Source organism: Meleagris gallopavo, chromosome 7 (assembly GCF_000146605.3).
Source record: "Meleagris gallopavo isolate NT-WF06-2002-E0010 breed Aviagen turkey brand Nicholas breeding stock chromosome 7, Turkey_5.1, whole genome shotgun sequence".
NCBI classification, from domain to species: domain Eukaryota; kingdom Metazoa; phylum Chordata; class Aves; order Galliformes; family Phasianidae; genus Meleagris; species Meleagris gallopavo.
The window spans coordinates 32,240,584-32,247,893 of NC_015017.2; the positions used below are offsets into that span (position 1 = coordinate 32,240,584).

The following is a 7,310-nucleotide window of genomic DNA, read 5'->3' on the forward strand; positions in this document are numbered from 1 at the left end:
AAAGGGGGAAAAAGTAGGATTTCCAATACATCATTCCCTTTAAATTATTTACTCCCTTCTACTCAAGATTACATAAACTAATTTGGACATACAGCTATTTTTTATTTGCATATCTTTGCAATGGAAAGCTGAAAAACGAGTATGATGACAGTATTTAGACAGTAAAATACTGTAACAATAGCTGTTTCAATCAAACAATAACATTTCAATAAAAAAAAAATCACATAAAATGTTGCAAGTTGTTTGAAAATAAGATTACTGACATGGCTCCTACTTCCCTATTTTTTTCCTCTTTTATGATACAGTTGTGTATTACTTATCTGTTAAGCAAAACACATTTTAAGCTTGTAGAAAACACCATGCATTACTGCATTCTGAATTGGGCTCCAAAGGATAATTCAGCTTTTCCTCTGGGAGTTCTCCTGCTCTGCAGTGCTCTGGCACATCACTCAGCTGCACAGGAATGGGGATAAGAACACTGCTGTGAAAACAGGGATCTGTGCTCCAATCCTGCTACTGCCTCAGGAGACACACAGAAGAAAAGACCTCCCCAAAAGAAGTATCAAAATCTTTCTTCTGCAGACTTGAGGATAAGCTTTGTTGTTTGCCTGGTAGCGTTAATTTTATCAATTAATTTTTACAACAAAAGCATCAATTAGACTATCCCATGTCTCCTCCAAAATAAAGCACTTCTTGAAGGCACTTTGATAATACGTCTAACTTGAGTGTCATGAGAGTCGTTCTCTTGTCTAGCCCATATTTGGAAAAGAAAAAGATACAAATAAAATATGACAGCGTCTAAACTATCTGTTACACAAACATGCAAACTCAGAAGTATTTTTTAGGTCTTGAATATGAAAGGTGCCATTTGGCCTCTTCATCAACTTTGTCACAAGTTCTGGATTCTTCATAGCTCCTCCCCAACTCTCCCAGCATGCCAGGGAGAAAGAAGTATGGCTTTTGGCAAGGTACACTTTACATTGGAGTAGTAATAGTGTTATTTTGATGCTCAGAAAAATTAAATATTATTCTATTTTTTTTTTCTTCTACTAGTAAGATATCAAGTACACATTCAGATACGCAGGAATGTTCAGATGTTATACTAAGGGGCATGGGTTAGTGGGGAAATATTTGTGGTAGCTGAATTGTTGGACTGGATGATCACAGAGGTCTTTTCCAACCTTGATGATTCCATGATCCTATGATATTGCTTAGGGATTAGAACACCTTTTGTTCATCTGATCATTTTTAAGATGTTACGAGGCACATACAAACCCAGGAAAAATGATGAAACATGCTATTACAAACTGTGCTGGCAGTAGCACAGTACCATCCACTGCTTTTCAGGTTTGCTTTTTCACCGGGGTGCCATTCTCTCTGCCTCCTGAGCAGACAGCAGAGTACAGACCCATTGCTCTTTCATCCTACATGGGAAATTCAGTGCATGTAGCTCTCTAATTGAAAGACTGTGGGGACTTGCAGCAGCCAGCAGGAGGAGGAGGAGTAGCTCAGTTAATGCTCCAGCTGATTTCAAAGCACAGTAGGTTAAACCTGCTCCTACAGGTAATGAAGGATTGTTTGAAGACAGGTCAGTAGAAGTTTAGGTAATCGAAAGCTGTAACATTTACTGGAATTTTACTGCAGAAGCTCCTATCGTGGAGACCTTGGACACTTTTCATCAATTCCCACTTGCACATCACCCCTTTGAATTAAATGCTTTGGCACATTTACTCTACTCTCACTTAAAGTCCGAGAAGAAAAACAAAGGAAAAGGAAATCTGAAATGCTCATGTTGTCATTCATGATTTTTGTTGACTTCTCATTATGCTTATATTAAGGTGAATGTAATTCGAAGTTGCAGAATAACTCCTCTGGCACTTGTTACTATCAATACTTCTCATGTCTTTGTGAGAAATAATAGGAGAGAAGAGGGCATGGGGATATTATATTTTGCTTATTTTTGGATGTCCTGATCATACAGTCAGGAAGGTTTTACCTGGTGGGAGGTTTTCAGGAAGAACAAGGCCAGAGGAGATGTAACCACCCTGCACATCTTGATTTAATGACTACACTTATAGGGAGGGGAAAGAGCTAAAATTATTTTCAATAAATTGCACACGTAACATCCAATCAAGCACATCAACATTAGCAATCAATTAACTCAATGCATAGATTTGAATAGCTCTAAGTTACGGTGTACACCACAGCATTTAAGTAAACCTCCAGAGGTGATTCAGTTTGTTTCACCAAAAAAAAAAAAAAAAGCTAACATCATAAAACTGCAACAGGGAATTTTGTTCATGTTAACTCAATTTGTTTTGATGAACAGCTACAAAAAGTTTACTTTAAGCAAAACTGACAACAGCAGCACAATTCTTCCTAAATCTCTCACATCCATATAGAACATGATCCTGAATGTTACAGTTCCTCAAATACTTTTCTCAATTATTTTCTCTTTCATCTGTTATGTCTGTCACACCAGCATGCTGTGTTTAGAGATTTTTGCAGATTTTTCTGCCTGATTTTTTTTCTTTTGCTCTAAAACTATAACACATTTAAGTTATATAACTTCATAAGTTCCCCAGCCCCATAAATTTGCCTTATTCTCAATGAAGCCCCTATGAAAATACACACAAAAAAAAAGGTATTAAACATTTTTTCTCATTGCCTTTCTTCATCTTCCAAGTATAAGTGTTCTGGAGCCCAATCTGTCAGACTGCCAAAGATTATTATGATCAGAACTGCTAAGGAAGATATTGTGATTTTTTGAACCTGTTCTCTTAGCTTCATTGTCCATAGTTTTCACCAAAATCTTGCTCTGAAGCATTACATCAAATCTGAATTCATTGCACATATGTGACACACTGAGATGACTGTTACTAACCAAGGCTTACAGGAAAGAATCTGAGATCAAAATACCAAATTCAATTATTTGTTAATTTACCAAAATATGCCTTCCACAGAGAAGATAAGACTACAACAAGAAGAGAGTAAAATTTCATATGGTTTTAGATCAGACAATAAGAGAAGTGGTCAACATCCTTTGGAAGAAAGCCATGGGTATCATACGATAAGGACTTATCTTTGTTCAGAAAGTTTGTTAATATTGTTGCTCATGCCATGACAAGTGCAAAGGTTCTTCACATGGACACCAAGTCTTTCCTTGCATTTGCAGTATGCGTAGTGACCCTTAAAACGAGATGTCTTGGGAAAACATGACATTGATAAAAAAAAGTCCACTATCTTGTAGAATGGGGAAGAGAAATCAGTGTCCCTTGCTGTAGTCCTGAAGACCATACCTTGATGGCTGATATCCCAATTCCATGCATACCTACAGAGAATATAGTTTAATTCAGGAGAGAAGACTATTAAACGCTCATATTTTTTCAGACCATTTTAGTGGTCAATAGTCAGCTGTGGTTGTGAACAGGGCCTTAATAAATATACTTGTTTATATCTACTTTTGTCTCTCATCTCTTTGTCTAAACAGCCATCACACCTCACCATGGTCTATGAGAGACACTATTATTTCACTTCTACCATTTCCAGTTAAAATTAAGAAGCGGAGGAGAATATTCTTTGTTATTATAGCTTACAATGCTTAAAAATATGTCTGCTACAGGAAAGTCAAACCCCTAAGAAAGGCAAGGAAGTAATCAAATAGTCCTTATTTCTTTTTTTGAAGACACTTCCTACCTCTTCTTAGATTGCAGAAACAGTGTTGTGCACCCTACTTAGCCTTCGCTCCAAAAACTCAAATTAAATGTCAATATTGCTGTATAATCCATGAATAGACAGATGTTATAATTATGAAATATACCAGGAAAGAAGTTTCGTCAAGCAAGTTAATATAGCAAAAAAGAGAATAAATAGAGTGCTTACACTTGTCCTGGGCTCACTGTAAAACTGCAAAGAAGGGATCTCTAGAAAAAAATTCTTCCCTATTGGTAGTCAGCTTTTAAATGGATCTAGGAGAGGTGCAGCCAGGCTCCACCCCTTCCAGCAGCACAGGTGAATTGCCTTCACCTGTTCTCCCAGGGCTGACTCAGTGCTCACCTCAGGTGGTCAATTAGAGGTTCAGGCCGTGATTCAGCAGTTCCCATACAATTGCATATAAACAAATGTATTAAAATAGCGTTAAAATGACAAAACCAAACACTTATGTGCAACCTCATACCACTTCAAACTAATTTCCCTTGTGCATATTAAAATAATATTGTCTTTAACAATAGTTTTTCATATCTTTTCTGTAGTCTTTCCTTCTCTCGCTTCACAGTACTTGTTTCTTCCCCCTATCTCACCTGCCCTTCATTTCTCTCATTTCTTCTTTCACTGTAACTCTTTTCTCTCATAGCACCTGTCATTCATCAGGAGAATTAAATCTTGGTAAATATAGGAAATATGGAGTTGTTGATCAAGGGCAAGGTACAAGATGTAGAGCTGGCGGTAAAATATGCAATACTGGAGTTAACCCTTTACCTCTCATAGCCCTTTTTAATTGCCAAAAGTTTGCACAGTCTTTTTCTACAGCTTTCCTTGTATTTGAACTGGCAGAGGAGCATCTCCTTTATGTACAATCACATAGGAAAAAAAGAACCTATTTAAAGCCTGAGTCCCACTCAGGGACATCACTGAATGTCATTGCAGGATTTGGCCTGAGTTAAGAAGAAGCCAGTGAAATGGATGATACTCAAAATGCTGTCAGAAAAGATATTTTCTTTCTAATGCCTTTCAAGTATCCAACCCTAAGACTCACTCCTACCAACAGAAGGTAAAAGACTTTTAAACAGACATGCAATTTTAAAATTGATAGTGTCCCTTTAACAGCTCCAACAGTTGGAGAATTGTCTGTAGGTGGGAGGTGCTGATGCTAGATAGTTAACCTGTTTCAGCTGCAAACTTGTGACTTTCAATATAAAATCTTTCCTGTAGAAGAAAGTAACAGCAACGAAGGAACAAAGGGGTGTGTCAGGTTTAATTTAATCAGGTTTAGGGAAGTTCATGTATATGCTTGAGTTTTTATCTCTTAAATGTGAATGTTAAGTTTCTAATGCTTGTCTCTATCAGAGTAAAGTGTTATTGCTGCTGTTGTGTGTTAAGTTCTGTCTTTCATGGATCGAAGAGTTTGGGATGCATCTATGGAAAATGAACTATATAGGAAGCTCCATTATGTTGTGAATCAATGTGGGAGCACTGGGCATCCAGTGCGGGGTACTGGGGTGTATGGGAACTGCTGAATCAGGGCTGGAACCTCTGATTGACCACCTGAAGCAAGCAATGAGTCAGCCACAGGAGTACAGGTGAAGGTAATTCACCTGCCCTACCGGAAGGGGTGGAGCCTGGCTCCACTCTCCTAGATCCTATTTGAGTGATGACTGCCACTAAAGGCTCTCTTCCTGGAGATCACTCCTTGTAGAGAATATTGTGAGCCTTCAACGTTGGTAAGTATTTTCCATTTATTATCTTTCCATTGCTCCGCAATTCTATATAGCACAAAACTCTGCACACTTATTGATTGTACATGGTATCACTCTGTACTTGCCCAGTATATCTGCACATACAATGTAGCATCACTGTGCACTGTTTCTAGAATTGGGAAAACTGGTAAATCTACAAGTGTAGATGTATTCTCGTTAAGTGGAGTAAACAGTGATACGGTTGCATTGTTCCTAAGCTCCCAATGAAGGAATGTTTTGCTCTGTCCAACACCGCAGAATTTGCGTCTAAGGCAAACATTTTAGGTTTATTGTATTTTATCAACAGTTGCAGAACTGAGCTGCTGCTTTCTTACACCTTTGCAGTTTTAAACCTACAGTTTTGGACCACTGTAATATAATTCTGTTTCTTGTAGTCTGATTTGCAGGAATAGAAGTGACCTTGAGTGCAGTAGTGGTAGAATTGAAAATGACATTTACCTTCATTGTCTCTCTGAAGGTTTTTGGTGATTGAATATAATTTTTTTGGGGGGGCAGCCTCTGCCAATGTATAGCATAAAGCAGTATAAGATGTACCTCTGTAACCAAACAGAATGCTGTGAAACAAAGGCCAGGAAAACCAAACAAATCACCATCTACAATTTTAAAAACAACTATCTAATTCCCTGTAATTTCAAAATACCTCACTTTTTTTTGTGTGTATCTGAAAAGGAGCTTCCATTATTGTTCATCCTTGGTATATGCACAGAGAATTGTCTTCCCCCAGTTGGGGGGGGGGGGGGGGAGCAAAGAGAGTAAATAGCCATTGAGTACAGTCACGCTCTCAAAGAATATATTCTCAGAGAGGGACTTGGAAGGACACCAACACAATGGAACTTCTCAAAATCATCCTCTCTTCGGGGGCCGCTGGGCTGTGGGAGGATTGGTTTCCTGTGTGCAGACTGTTCTGCAATGCTGTGGTAAGGATTATCTCTTATAAATCATCAAGATCCTTAAAAATAAGCATGAATAATACATTTAAAAGATTGATCATATTATTTAACATCCAACTCTTTAATCTGCTTCACCTCTGTGGGAGTACTGTATCTAGAGCTCTTACTCACATCTATGCTATTTCTGGTATACCTGTAGTATCACAGTTACTGCATAACTGAATATCTCCTGACTAGACCACATAATAGAATATACATTAGAAGCAGTCTACATTTGAGAATGTTGAAGTTAATCATGATTTCTGTTTCAATCAAGAGTATTCGTTGTATGGACATGTGCTGTGCCTTGTTAATATCTAGGAGCAGTATGTTGATCTATGGAAACACTTAGTTAAAAGTATGAAGGAAATTAATGATGTAAATTGCAATATTGTGGGTTTCACTGAGACTCTGTTTTGAATGTAGTTGAGAGAGCTTGATTTTTAGACTTCATCTCAAAGCAAACTTCATATTTTTATTTCTCCAGCTTTTTTTTTTTAACATCAGACTGGCCTCCAAATCCTCCACTTTTCATAGGGTCATGAGATCACAGTATCATTAAAGTTGGAAAAGACCACTAAAATCACATAGTCAACCTATCATACCATGCGCACTAATCCATGTCCCTGAACCATGCTCCTCATCCTAACAAAAGTCATTGCTACATTTTAAACAAATCAGATATGCAGAAGCATGACTTTATTGGCAGCTGTGGCAAAAGTTAAACATCTTATTGATAATACTTTAAATGAAATCTTTGAAGCTGACTGTATCCCTCTGGTACATAGCGAACGGATGAGAAGTGATATGAGATTTCCACCTCAAGAAGGGGAGTTCTGCTGTTGATTTAGATCTGTAATTATCAGGACAATGTGATACCAATCTCTGGATGGCTCATTGTGGA

The 7,310-nt window shown here is 37.7% G+C and overlaps 1 long non-coding RNA gene across 1 annotated transcript; it reads right to left on the reverse strand.

The window, feature by feature from the left end:
- Positions 1-2,991: 2,991 nt before the first annotated feature.
- LOC109368698 lies at positions 2,992-3,920 on the reverse strand. The gene is made up of 2 exons (XR_002116966.1): positions 3,883-3,920; positions 2,992-3,331 (listed from the first exon to the last, which is right to left on the reverse strand). It is a non-coding gene; the product is annotated as an uncharacterized LOC109368698 (long non-coding RNA).
- Between the last annotated feature and the right edge of the window lie 3,390 nt (positions 3,921-7,310).